This window comes from Anthonomus grandis, chromosome 1 (genome assembly GCF_022605725.1).
Source record: "Anthonomus grandis grandis chromosome 1, icAntGran1.3, whole genome shotgun sequence".
Taxonomy (NCBI): Eukaryota; Metazoa; Arthropoda; class Insecta; order Coleoptera; family Curculionidae; genus Anthonomus; species Anthonomus grandis.
The window spans coordinates 35,371,447-35,385,858 of NC_065546.1; the positions used below are offsets into that span (position 1 = coordinate 35,371,447).

The following is a 14,412-nucleotide window of genomic DNA, read 5'->3' on the forward strand; positions in this document are numbered from 1 at the left end:
TTGTTTACAAATTAAGTTATATGCTAATATTTTTGTTTAATTAAGTAATAACATACATAAATTACAAAACTGTCCTGACTAATAATATTCCAAACAAGTATTGCATACAAAATTATTTATTTATTATGAAATGCTTGTGCGTTTTATAAAAAAAAGTATCTGAAAACGTTTTTAATATCCTTGTGCCCAACCCCATTTAGTAATGTAACGTGAGAAAAAAAATACAATCTTTGGTCTATTGTCTATTAGGATGAATTTTCGGTTTACGTGATCAAATTGCCTTGACATGTGAAGTCACAATCATTTTGCGACTTCACATGTTAACCTTCACTTTTTATACTATCAGATTTTATACAGGGGATTTTAAACATGATCTAACGATTAAAAATATCTTTAACGATACAGCATTGGCGCTTATACCAAAAAATAGTAGCAACTTTCTTATTTTAAATGGAATACCCTGTATATTATTTTATTTTCCGATCTGCTATCACTTTATGATTGTTTTGTATGAGTTGTTCCTATACCTATCTTTAGTGGTTTTCGAGAAATTAATTATTTTTCTTATTTTTTGACCAAAACATAGCTCCAAATAAATTTTTATTACTACGGCACTGGACCGCGCAGAAAATTACGTAATTTACAGAATTATTGGAGATTGCTCAAAATTAGTGATTTTACTGCTAGATACAAAAATGCATTTTTTAAATAGAAGACCCTGTATATTATAATATATTATACAAAAAATTAAAATCCTTTTCTAACGAGGTATCGTTTCTATATCTAAGTAGTTTCTAAAATAAAAGCAATTTTCTGTAAAAATCGGAATATTTTGACATATTTGCTTTAGGTGGCTTTGAAAGATCTTGACGCAACAACGCTATGATGGTTGACAGTTATATTTAGTTGATAAATAGTAAATAATACGCTTCGGTGTTTTTTTTTAAATAGTTACCTAAAAATTCATTAAAATGGAAAAAAATAGTAATTCAAGTGAAGTTTTGATGGATCTATTTATTATTCATGGGCAATGTGACAAAATTGTAGCAACAACATGCAGGAAGTTCAACGAAATGCATCCCAATTTACAAAAAATGGATAAAAGAAAATTTGTGCGAATACAAAATAACATTATCCAATTTGGTTCACCACTTAAAAATAATACAAGTTTACCCAAGCCTGTAATGTCTGATGAGGATAACATCGTGAATGTTTTAGCCTACTTTCACGCGTATCCGCAAGCTTCCATCCGGAGTGCAGCAGATGATGGCCTTATACTATTATTCTGGGCAAAAAACTTATTATTTATATATATTATATATATAAAACTTATTTAGAACTTATTATTCTGTGCAAAAAATATTGGACGACAATAATATGCATCCCTTTAAATTTTAAAAAGTATATCAGCTGAAACTGGATGATTACCAACTTCACGTTCGGTATTGTGAGACATTCTGACACGCACTCAAGAGTTTCCAAAATTTCTAAAAAAAAGTTTTCTAAAGAAGGTATTTTTTAAAGAAGAAATCAACATGTTTGGGCTAATCAAAATCCACATGCGGTTTAGGAAATGGGATTTCAAGAAAAAATTAGTTTTAATGTTTTTTATTTACTAAAAGACAATCAAATAGCTTTTTTAATTTACGACGGGTCGTTAAACTCCCATAAATACCTTCAAATTTTGCGCTAAGTAGTAGAAGATTTTCTGGAAAATTTAACGCTTGAAGATTATCGCAATTGCTAGTTCCAATTGGATGGGGCACCCGCTCAATGCACTGAGGGGGTGACACGTGAGTTATTTGGGAAATTCGATGAACGCTGGTTTAGGCGTTTGGGACCATGGGATTGGCCTGCGAGATCACCTGATCTTACACCACTTGATTTTTACTTTTGGAGTAATTTGAAGAAAACGGTATACAAGACACCGGTAAACAATAAAATGAACTACGTTAACGACTTATCAATTGCATTGGACAACAAGATCCTTCTGAAATACATGCAGCGACAACACATGCTGTACAACGCAGGATTTTGAAGTGGCAATCATTTTGAAAATGTATTGTAAATTACTTATAATCTTAGGATCACTAATTAAATCATTCTTAAGTTATGAAAGAAATTGTACAGGGTGTTTCAGAACTATGGGATCAAACCTCTAGGGGTTGTTCAGTGCAACAGTAGAATCCATTTTAGTATAGGAACCCATGTCCGGAAATGTGTCACTACGCCACTACGCCCCTAAGACGCGTTTAAATTTAAAAAAATATTAATTACCTAAATAGGATCTGATGCATTTATTTTTACCTTTTGTATATGATACCATCACAACAATTGTTCAAAATGTCTTCCTCCAACCTCAATACACCGATTTAAACGCCGCACATGATTTCGACGGACTACACTAAAAATTTGATGCTCGTTTTGAATGATTTCAAATGCTGCTGTTATTCGTTCAATTAAGTCCAGCTCTGATTCTACTGGAGTTTCGTAGACTAAAGACTTTACATCTCCCGACAAGAAAAAACCGTGCGACGTTAAATCGGGTGACCTAGGAGGTCAAGAAACTGCTGTACCTCTGGCAATCCAACGGTGCCCAAACCGCTGAGCCAAATACTCGCGTACTTATACAGCAAAGTAAGACGGTGCTCCGTCATGCTGAAACCACATTTGCTGTCTAACATTTAGTGGAACATTTACAAGGAGTTCTGGGAGAACTTCCTCCAAGAAACGCAGATAAATAGGTCGTGTTAACCGTTCCGGTAGAAGGTATGGCCCAATTAAATAATCATCAATAATGCCTGCCCATACGTTGACAGACCAACGATTCTGATGTTTTCTTGGAAAAATTGCATAACGATTTTCTCCACAAAACATATCGTAAAACATTTGGTTGTGCAATGATGTGATCTAGAAGCCATCGACAAAATTGAACTCTGGATGATAATCGGCTATATATATATTAGCACCAAATTCTTAGCGACGTCACGTGTGCTATTTGATGGTTCATCGGCAACTCGCTGAAGCACCTTTTCTTCAAATTCGACCGTTCTTACGGTTCGAGCAACACCAGTATCATGCTTCTTGGTATTAAACATGCCTGTCTCAGCGAGCCGCCGATGAACCGCAATAAACTTTTTGTATCCAGGATGCTGTCGTTCGGGATAACGTTCATGATACAACCGATGCTGCTCGTGCATTGCAGTTTGTTGCTCCGTATGCCAAATGCATATCCGTCAATTCTTGATTGGTAAAGTTTTCCATTAGCAATAAATGTTTAAAAATTGTAAGCTATAAAATTTTTGCTATAAAACATGACATTGAGAATTGACATTGATAAGCGTTGATTTTAAAGAATTGTTGTTATGGTATCATGTTCAAAAGGTAAAAATAAATGCAGCAGATCCTATTTAGGTAATTAATGTTTTTTATAAATATTAACGCGTCTTAGGGCCGTAGTGGAGTAGTGACGCATTTCCGGACTTGAGTTCCATAGTTCTGAAACACCCTGTATAAAGTTATTTTCTATTCGCACAAATTTTCTTTTATCCATTTTTTGTAAATAAGGGTATATTTCGTTGAACTTTTGGCATGTTCTTGCTACAATTTTGTCACATTGTCCGTGAATAATAAATAGATTCATCAAAACTTCATTTGAAAAACTATTTCTTTCCATTTCAATTAATTTTTAGGAAACCCCAAATTTTTATAGTGTAGACTAAAAAAAATCCTTCTTATTTGTCCAAAATATACACATAAAATAGAGTAAGTAATACAGAAACAATCTTATCAATTCTTCGAAAAGAGACAAATAAGGAAAGCATCGGCATTATAAAAAACCGATACACAGATACATGCCGATATATTTGCGGGATGCTACCCGTTATATATACTATTTTCAGCAATATAAAAGTGTCTAATACAAAAATCTTATACTTATATAAATTAAAACCTAAATCTAAACCTAGATTTACAATAAAACAAAATAAAATAAAATAACATCCTAAAAACTTATGTATAAACACACGGAGTAATCAGTTCTCTTAAATTATTTCACTTAAAAAGCTAAAAGAAACCGTAGATGCACGCAGTTTGTATTGTATTAATTAGAAATCTATAATAGACTTAATAAAAGCTTGATTAAATAACCTGTGATACACAGATCAATTCAATCACATACACGTCCAATTAAAAAATAATGGAGGGATTAAATTTTTATTTTTTATAAAACAATTATTTGTACTTATAATGATGTAACAAGAAATACAAAAAAAAATTAAAATATATAAATCACAAGATATTTCCTTGTTTGGTCAATAAGTTACTTTTAACACTCTTTATAAATGTAAATGTATATGTTTGTGTTTTTATTTCGTTCGCTAGTTCATTCCATAACTTAATAGCTACGTAACTGAAAGATTTTTGGGTAATTCGCAGTTTTATGTTGCGGAATTAAGAAATTATTTATATGCCTTGTATCATGGTTATGTCGACTACAGTAAAATAACTGACGCAAATAAGGTGACTGACCAGTTTTTTAAACTCTATGCACGAAACTTAGCAACTCAAGACTAATGTACAATACTTCCGTAAATTATGCTCATAATTTTAATTTTCTGCGCGTTCCAGTGCCATAGTAATAAAAATTTATTTGGAGCTATATTTTGATCAAAAAATAAAGAAAATAACTAGTTTTTCGAAAACCATTTAAAATAGGAATACCTTATACAAAAATAATTACAAAGCGATAGCGGATCAGAAAATAAAATAATATACAGGGTATTCCATTAAAAATAACAAAGTTGCTACTGCTTTTTGGTATAAGCGGCAACGCTGCATCGCTAAAAATATTTTTAATTGTTAGATCACTAACTAAAACCCTAGCAAAATGTTTTTAGCTTAAACCCAAATTTTCAAAAAAAAAACTATTTTCCGTTCTCCGTAAACGTCTAAGGTGCCATCAACCATCAATCACCCTGTATAAAGGCTGTGTAGAAATGAGTAAAAGTGGCAAAAAACTTCTATTTTTTTTTTCATAAAAGCCGAAGTCCTTAGTCACGAAGGACCATTTTAATTCCTTGATTTGGGTAGTAATAGGAAAGTCAAAGGAGTCTACAAGGTGACCCACTGAAAAGGTCTCACTCCTATTTGTAACTCTTGTTTGATCGGACACACTAGATTTTGATTTTTAGGAATAATTATCAACGTAGCAGACAGAAAGATATACAGAAATACCCAAAGATGTATAAGATCCAAGCTAAGAACGAATGGCTTAATCGAGAATCTATTGAAATAAAACACCTTTAAAACCAACACGATGATCTTAACCTAGACAAAAAAATTGAAGGAGAGTGCTGGAATATACAAAAATAAAAGGCGGACCGTAATAGTCAATAAGTACAACCAGCTGGTCTCTGATAGGAATGGAAAAACTTATGCCTGGGAAAAATATGGAAGAACTTTTAGAGGATAGACCTTCAATTGAAAATAATTACAACCTAACTGAGCCATAATTTTATACACGTGCCTAATAGGACCAATGCAAGAAAATGCAAACACTTATTAGTCTGCTGAGCCATACATTCAAAATGTTCCTTAAGATAATACACCAACGAATGTACAGGGTGGCCAACTAAGAATGCGGGGTCCTGTATCTCGAAACATACTCATCGCAGAGGCTTGCGCTAAAAAATATTATTACTAAAACGACCAAGAGAAAAACCTGGAAAATATTTTGAATTTTCTAAAATGACCGCTAGAGGGGCGTAATTACGATCTTCAATCTAAAAAAGTAAGTTTTTTGTTAATTTCGATATATTAACCTAACAAAAAAATACTTGATCTTTAAAGTTTCAGATTGTCTGAAACTTTTTTGTTCGACAGTTTTTGCTGTATCTCTGAAAATAAAGTGGTGGAGGGGTATTCAAAGGTTTCTGTAAAAAAATACCCAGTATCTTAGAAATGGCTTAGTCGACCTCAAACAACAATGTATTCTTAAAAAAGAGCCATTCTTGCGCTTTAACTGTTTAAGTATTAGAAGTTTTATTAGTTTTACATGTCGCCGCCAGAGGCCCTCTGGCGATTTGAACATTCCTACAGAAATGGTAAATTTCCTTAAAAAAATTAAATGCATTGGTATGAGTTCCTCAAATACGCTTGCGAAAACCGCATCTCGATATGTTATTTCTTCCTTAAAATTTAGGTCAAAGAAAATTTTGTACGAATGTTTAAATTAATTTTTCACGAAATATCTTGTATATTAATTTGTGACCCTAAAAACGACCGATTTAAAAGAATGGCGTTTATATTCTCTATAAATTCAAAATGTTGACCATTATGCTCTATACATTCTTGAAGTCATGGGTAGACAGAACTGTGACTTCAATTTCGGCTCTGGGTATATTCCTAATTGCATTGCGAATCCGGTTTTTCATATCTTCTCTGGTCGTAGGATGACTCTGAAACACGATGTCTTTAATTCTACCTCATAAACAAAAATCAAGACAAGTTAAATCTGGCGATTGTGAAGGCCATAGAAAGAGACTTCCTCTTCCAATCCACCGCTGTTAAAAAACTGCATTAATGTGATCTCACATAGCAATCCCAAAATGTGCGGGGCAACCATCTAACAGCAAAAATATGTTTTGCCACTATTTCAATGGAACATCTTCCAGCAACAATGGCAATTGGTCAAAAAGTTAAGACAGACGTTGACATTTAAGGATTGTTCGAAAAAGTATGGCCCAATAATTCTGCTGCCCGGTATATAACACCACACATTTAATTAATGCTGACTTACAGAGGATCTCTGATTGGGATGACAAAAACTCACTTTTAATAAATTCTGGTAAAACACCGGCAATCCTGTTCTCAAGAAATAAAAGTACCTTGAATAATGGACCACCAAGTAAATTAAATATTAATGGTGTTGAACTGGAATCGGTAGATCAAGTAAAAAACCTGGGCCTTGGATGGATAATCGAATGTCATTTAATGCGCATGTAAATAAGATCTGTCAACAGTCATATTATAAATTAAAGTCATTATATGAATTTAAGGATATTTTGCCTGCTACAAAAAAAATTTCTTACAGAGAGTTTAGTGCTTAGTATTACTGGATACTTAATTATTGTATATGGTCCTTTTTTAACTGAGCAAAATAAATATAAAATCCAGAAAATTCAAAATTCCTGTGTAACATTTACTAGAAATTTGCCTCGGAGGGTTCATGTGAGCGAGCATGTAAAGCAAGTATATAGTCTTAATATGGCCCAAAGAAGATTTTTGGGTATAAGCTGCACTGTACATAAATTATTTAATTTTCATGAACCAGAATATCTGTCAGAATTCTTTATTCAAAGGTGAGATACACATAATGTAAATATTCGCTATAAAAGCACACTGGCAATCCCCCAGCATAAGACTGAATTTCTGAAAAGTTCTTTCATATATACTTCTGCCTGTATTTACAATGGCCTACCTGCAGAAATTAAAGATTTATAATAGGCATGGTCTCTTTTAAGTCTAAATTGAAAAAAATGTTTGAAGACTGCTGATATTTTAATACGGGCGTAACTTTGATTCTGGTATGGTTCTCTGAATCATTTTTGTTAAAATTTTTATTTTTAAGAGAATTGTACTATGCCATTTTATTATTTATTGTGGTGGTTATTAAAACACGCCTAGCGGTACATTCCACTTTTGTATGTATATAGAATTGATGTTATTTATTTGTTGCATACAATAAACATTATTTTATTTTTTATTTTATTTTATTTAAGCTCCAACAACACTTGGTGCTGAACGTCATGCAACCAATGCAATCTCTGCAGACCAGTAATGCATATTGTGCAGATTGACTTTACCGTCACTATTAAAGGTGATTTCATCGGTCCAAAGAACTTTGAATAAAAATTTTCATGAATCATACCCAACATCCAATGACAACACTCCAACCTCCGATCGAAGTCTTCCTCTTTTAAGCTAGAATTTAAATTTCTACTTATTAACATTAAAATAAATATAAGATAAATTCAAATAAGTCACTTTATTGTGACGATCATTTAAACATACCTATTATGGTCTTTCAAAATATTTTGAACCGTTGTTCGCGATATGCCAAATTTAAGGGATAATGATCTTGGGCTAACATGAGGATTTCCTTAAATGTACCCCAGTACGTAGTTAATATTTTCTTAAGTTATTGCAGTTCGTTCCGTTGAAATGTAGGCCGAAAACGATCATTAAGTTAGACACTAACACAGAAAATCCACCTTTAGAAAAGAAATTTAAATGGAAGGAGCGTGTCGGGTTGTTTTGACGTTGTCCGATCGATCGAAACGCGGAACGTAATTTTGCGATTTGTTGCAGAAGCTGTTTTATTTCATTTATTCTCCGATAGATGAGGCACTCTGTATTTTTTAACTTGGGTTTTTCCCGATTGGCCTTCTGTTCTGGCTGCCATTGCCCTTGCCATCCTTACGTCAGACGTAATTTCGAATTCAATATTTTCCCTAAAGACATTTATTTGAGACTAAAGTAATATACAACATACACTTATTATCCCCATTATTATTTAGTGCCCAGTGCCTGTCAAACGAGATAAGTGCTCTTCACAAAATAAGAATTAGCTACCTATTTATAAATCCAATAATCTCGGGTACTCCAGTGGTGTACTTTCTCGTGTGTTGTGTTACCTAAAACTTTACTTTTTACTTTGGTTGTTAACTTTTTATTCTTAACATTGGATTGGTATTAAACCCTTTCACAAAATGCCTATTTATGGGTGACGTAAAGGCAAAACATAAATACTGTCCCAGACTGCACAGACCTATATTCTAGCCGCTTTATTTTTTCCAAGAGGAATGCCAAATATAGACAGCAATGGATAATTAATATTAAAAATCCTTGCTTAAAAACCACTAGTGAAATAATTTAAACAAAACACTTTGCCTGTGTCAATGATTTTGCCCCAGAATTCATTCTACCCACAATCGCCAGACCAATATAAGTATCAAAGCACTAAGAGAGGCTAGGTTGTTCCAGGCGATTCATTAAGGGTGTGACGGGGTAGCATATTTCAGAATCTGTAAAATATGTACCATAAATACATGTATGTAGCCATATTTTCTAATTATTATTCATTTGCAGTACTGCACATAATTAATTTTATGTCTAAAAAGAATATTGGTGTTTTTTCTAAATATAATATTAAGTTAAAATGCTTTTGAATTACCACACCTACGATACCTTAGGAAGTTTCATTTTTTTTTTATTGGATTAATAAAACTGCAACCAGAACCGAAAGCAAATCGGGAAAACCCATAATAAAACATACTGTGCCTCTATCTATCGGAGAATGAATAAAACAAAAATTCTACAATGTATGGCAAAACGATGACGTGCCGCGCCTTCGATCGAGCGGACAACTGAAACCAACCCGACATATTTGTTCCATTCACTTTCATTTCTAAAGGGGGATGTTCTGTGACTAATCGGGAAAAAACTCTCACATCGCAAGGACGCCGACTTAAATATCGAGCCGCGTAAACTCCTTTTGCTACTGCAGCATTCTGAAGACATTCAAAATAAACCGCAAACATCCCAATGCATTTAATTTTTTTGAGGAAATTTACAATTTCTGTCGGAATGTTCAACAAAGCCCTCTGGCGGCGACTTGTGAAACTCACAAAACTTCAAATACTAAAATAATTAAAGCCCAAGAATGGCTCTTTTTTTAAAGAACACAATTGTGTTAAAGTCGACTAAGCCATTTCTAAGATACATGGTGTTTTTTATGGAAATCTTTGAATACCGGCCTATCACTTTATTTTCAGAAATACAGCAAAAACTGTTGAATACAAAAGTTTCAGATTGTCATCTACTTTAAAGATCAAGTATTTTTTGTTAGGTTAATATAATTTTATATAACACAAAAACTTTACTTATTTAGATTCAAGATCGCAATTACGCCTCCCAGCAGTTATTTTAGAAACTTAAAAATATTTTCCAGGTTTTTCTCTTGGCCGTTTTAGTATAATATTTATCTAACCGCAAACCTTTGCGATGAGTACGTTCCGAGATACAGTACCAGTTGGCCACTCTGGCAAAAACTTTAAAAGAGATATGATACTAGCAAATCCAAGAATTTGCCCAGAATTGCAACAACCATCCAAAAAGGAAGTGAACAAACACTCGATCGTGTGCAGCATCACAAAAATTATTGCAGCTCGTCAAAAGCTCGATAGATCAAAAACACATCCGATGTCTTAAAAACTTATATTGAAACCAAAATGCATAAACGTCCAACACCATGCTATTTAATTAATATTCAGAAGCAATTTTTCTCAATCTTCACTCCTATTTAATTAATATTCAGAAGCAATTTTTAAAAAGCTTTAGAAGCAGTGGAGATTGGCTGATAGCTTCATGGAGCTGATGGCTGAATCTTGATTGCCGACACGACTTACAATAACTGATGATAATTATGGTAAGAGAACGCTAAAAAGACCAAATTGCAAGTGCAAGAGAAGTGAAATTTAGGTACCTCGGTACTTAGTTATTCGAAAACTGGACAACGGATAACGAAGTAAAATGTTAGTTAATTAATAAACCATTGAATAAGCCCAACGAATATTCACAGTTTGGGAATCTTGCCTGCTCCAAATTTGACCTTGACTTGCGCCTTTCAAAATTCGTAAAGCGTTATGTTTGATTAGTCCTTCTCTATGGTATGGAAGGTTGAATATTCAACCAATGCAATTAAAAAACTGGAGACCTTTGAGATGTAGGTGTGCCATCAAATTCTTAAGATACCCTTGACGGTGAAGCTGACGGTCAAACTCGTCAAGAAGGAACTTCTTAAAATCATTAAGAAGAGGAAAACGGCCTATCTGAAACATATGCAAAGTAAAAGATACCAATTTTTGAGGTTCACCATTGACCAACGGAGAGAAATCGGAAAAAAAGGAAAATGTCATACATGATATGGAACAGAGAAACGATGGAAAATGTTATCGCAAATATCCATTATTGGATGTGCATTGGAAGAAGTAGAAGTCTTTTCATTTAAAACCCCAATGCAGGGTGATCCAAAGATTCGATAATGAGTCACACTTTAGATTTTTAAATAGAAACTCCCATTTTTCTATTTTTTTTTAGATTCTTCATAAGGTTTTTAAGTAACTTTTGTATAACAATAATTATGTGTATTTAACCAGCTGACACAGGTTATACAGACCACCAGATTCAAATTCAACTGCCTGAAAGAATATTTTTGTTTCTTTCAAGGAGTTCAATCACATGATAGAATGTAAGCACTAGGTTAGGCACTATGATAGAACAATAAAAAATTGGGTTTTATATCATCGCATACCAATAAAATTGTTTATTAATCCTCTGTAGTGTGCGGATATAATGCACCAAATTACGATATTTCCCCAGGGTCTCAACAGACTCTAAATGCGGTATAAATACGCCTAAATAGTTTACAATCCATCCCAATTTGTATACGTTGTGTAGAAATATATAAAATTAGAAAAAAAAACTTTTATTTTTTGACCGATTTTAGTCCCTAGTCTTGAAGGAAAATTTTAGTGACATGATTAGGGTAGTAATAGGGAAATGAAATTAGTATATACATAAGGGTTTGTTAAGGAGACCACCACCCTTCAACTCCCTGGAAGAACAGTGTATTGTTTCTAGGCATTTGATTATATTTTTTGCATATGGCCTTTAGTCCAACTTAACTGGAAGAAATAAAATGTTTTCCAGACACTTGGCCAGCTGCCAAAGGATATATGAGGCACCAACCTCCAACTCAACTGCCTGGAAGAACATTTTAATTTTTTTCAGGCAATTTAGGTCATTCAGTCAAATGATAGAGAGCACAACTTATCTTTTTGCAGATGATGCTTTGTTTTATTTTACTACATTAAACGCACATGAGCTTCAAGTTACATTAAATAATATTTTAAAATCGGTCTATGAGTGGTATAATTTAAATGATTTATAGGTTAACATCTCTAAAACAAAATATATGATAATAGCAAAGGAATGTTTTATAGACAGTTACCAGCACAGTTAAATATAAAAATAGAGGAACATTCGGTAGAATGTGTAAAAAAAATTTAAAAATACTTAGGCATATGGATAGATCGGGACTTAAATTTTAAAGGTCATACAGTTGAAGTCATTAAGAAGATCTTAGTCACATTAATTATTTACAATGTACTTATCCTGGGTCACTTTAATTATTGTTCTAGTGTATTATTTTTATTAATACAAAATGAGTTGTCTCGACTTCAAAAGTTGCAAAATAGGGCCATGCGTATAATACTAGGTAAACCAAGATTGACCCCAATAAAAGATATGTTACAGGCCTTAGAATGGTTACCAGTCAGAGAGCATCTTCTACTCAATACGCTGACATTTGTCCACAAGATTAAAATTGGTCATGCTCCACAGTATCTGTTGAGTAAAGTCACATTCTCTGCCGAAATACATGATCATAACACGCGATCGAGAAGTAATTTCTATATACCTAGAGTTTCTCAAAAACGTGCTCAAAATTCATTATTTTTTAATGGTCTAAATAAATACAATATGTTGCCAATAGAAATCAAAACAATCGAAAGTATAAAGTTTTTTAAAAGGGCTTGTAAACATCATTTAATCATAAATTTAGTATAATAACCATATAATATTAATTATTATAATATATTATTATAATAACCATTTAATATAAAAACCACTTATTTCTAAAAAAAATTATGTTTTGTCTGGTTTGTGTCTCGTTTTTTGTTTGTATAATATACATATGATTGTTGTTATTGTATAGCGTTTGTTAGTTATTCAACTTTTTTTTAAAAATGTAATATATTAATTATTAAGTAACCTTATTGTATAACTTGTATTAGTTTTTGACTAAATAAACGATATATATACAAGCACCTTACTTCATCTGCCTGAAAAACATAAAAAATTACTTTAATTTTAGAAAAATCTATATTTTTCACTTTAAGAGAAAATCTATGAAAGAATAGATAAAAATTACCTGAATTGTTCGATAAATTTCAGAATTATGAACTTTTTTCTTTAAAGCAAAAATATCTGCTTCTTTAGTTAAAAAGATATTTTTTGTTTTTAAAAAAAGATAATTTATTGAACTTTATTTGTTTATTTTACTATAACACTTCAATAGTGCTATCCACTGTTCTAAGAATGCAATGGTAGAAAAATTTAAAAAAATTTTTTAATAATTTCATACTAATAAAATTGTTTATAAATTATCTGGAAAGATCATGTCTTATCCACCAAATTAGGGTTCTGGTATGAATGGACTCGAAGTGCGGTATAAATAGTGCACAAACAATCATAGTGTTGTGTGTAGAAATATATAAAACTTCAAAATATGTTTTTTCTTTAACATAAAAACTGATTTTAGTCTCTTGACATGAAGGACAATTTAATTTATTATACTTTAACTGTTTATTCTCCTGTAAGATTTAAGTGGTTCTCCTCACTACACTAAAAATGTAATGAAAAGTGCAAATAAAAATCGATTTCAGTTCCTATATGAAAGGCAATTTAAATGACATGATTTCAGTCAAAATAAGGAATCTAAATAAGTTAATATAAATTAACTTACTCGGCTTTTAGTACAGGTTAACTAGAAGAAATAAAAAAATTCTTGATCCTTTCCAGGCAGTTGAATGTATTTAACCAGCTGACCAGGATATACACTATACAGAGCACCAGGGTCCAACTCAACCGCCTGGAAAAAGCATGAAATTTCTTACAGGCAATTAAGGGCATTCGATCAAATAGTAGAAAGCATAAGCACTAAGTTAAGTGCTAATGGATGATGAAAATGATGAAAATTACTTCAATTGCTTGGAAGAAATAATGGATGACCTCAATAGCGTCAAAAAAAAAATGTGTATTTGTTTCAACAAAAAGCTGATTTAGTGAACTTGAACTGTTTATTTTTCTATAATACCTTAGTAGAGCAATAAAAATGAGTTTCGTATCATCTTATGCCAATAAAATTGTTTATGAATTCTCTGTAATCCACCTTTCTAATCCACCAAAATACGATATTTCCCCAGGGAATTAGGGCTCTAAATGCGGTATAAATACCCCTAAATAGTACACAAATCCCCATTTATATACTGTATTGATCGGTTCACTCTTCCAGATAATCTTTAGGAACGAAGGTAAAAATACCACTATATAGTAAACAAATATTGCAACTGCATACGTACGTTTTCCAATTAAAACTATCTGGTTACAAATCCAATAGTAGGGGTGGGTAAGATGGTCGAAAAGAGTTGTTTAGTAGTATTTTAACCGGTTTACAGTGATGAGCTTCAAGGTGTTTTCGTTCGAAATTGGTAATAATCTTATTTAAAC

At 32.3% G+C, this 14,412-nt stretch overlaps 1 protein-coding gene across 8 annotated transcripts in view; it reads left to right on the forward strand.

Annotated features, from left to right (window-relative positions):
- Positions 1-14,412, forward strand: part of LOC126733491 (ankyrin-3-like) — a 165,867-nt gene that overhangs the window by 93,110 nt on the left and 58,345 nt on the right. The gene's annotated exons all lie outside the window — the stretch shown is intronic.